Below are 374 nucleotides of genomic sequence, written 5' to 3'. Positions count from 1 at the left end.
TTTAATCAATTTTAAATCATGCTTTTTATTTGTTTTTGTTTCTAATGTCTCTGTAAAGCACTTTGAATCACCTTGTTGTTGAATTGTGCTATACAAATAAATTTGCCTTGCCTTGCCTTAATCGACCTCTGCAAATTTTACTCTTGTTCATCTGGATCATTTCTGCTCTGTTTCACAACAAGAATTTCTCATGTTTGCTTTATTCGTCCGTGCAAACTAGAGAGGCGCCTCTTTAAGCTGGAAAGCCTGCATCACTCTGTATATTCATAAGAGTACAATATGGAGTACAAAGAAGTATAACAGCTCCTTTATTCAGGCAGATACAGCAAAAAGATACACACAACATATTGAAAAACAGTATGTGGTTATTAAAA

Source organism: Haplochromis burtoni, unplaced genomic scaffold (assembly GCF_018398535.1).
Source record: "Haplochromis burtoni strain Fernald_Lab_line unplaced genomic scaffold, NCSU_Asbu1 Contig_58, whole genome shotgun sequence".
NCBI lineage: Eukaryota > Metazoa > Chordata > Actinopteri > Cichliformes > Cichlidae > Haplochromis > Haplochromis burtoni.
Note: the sequence above shows the minus strand (reverse complement) of the source record.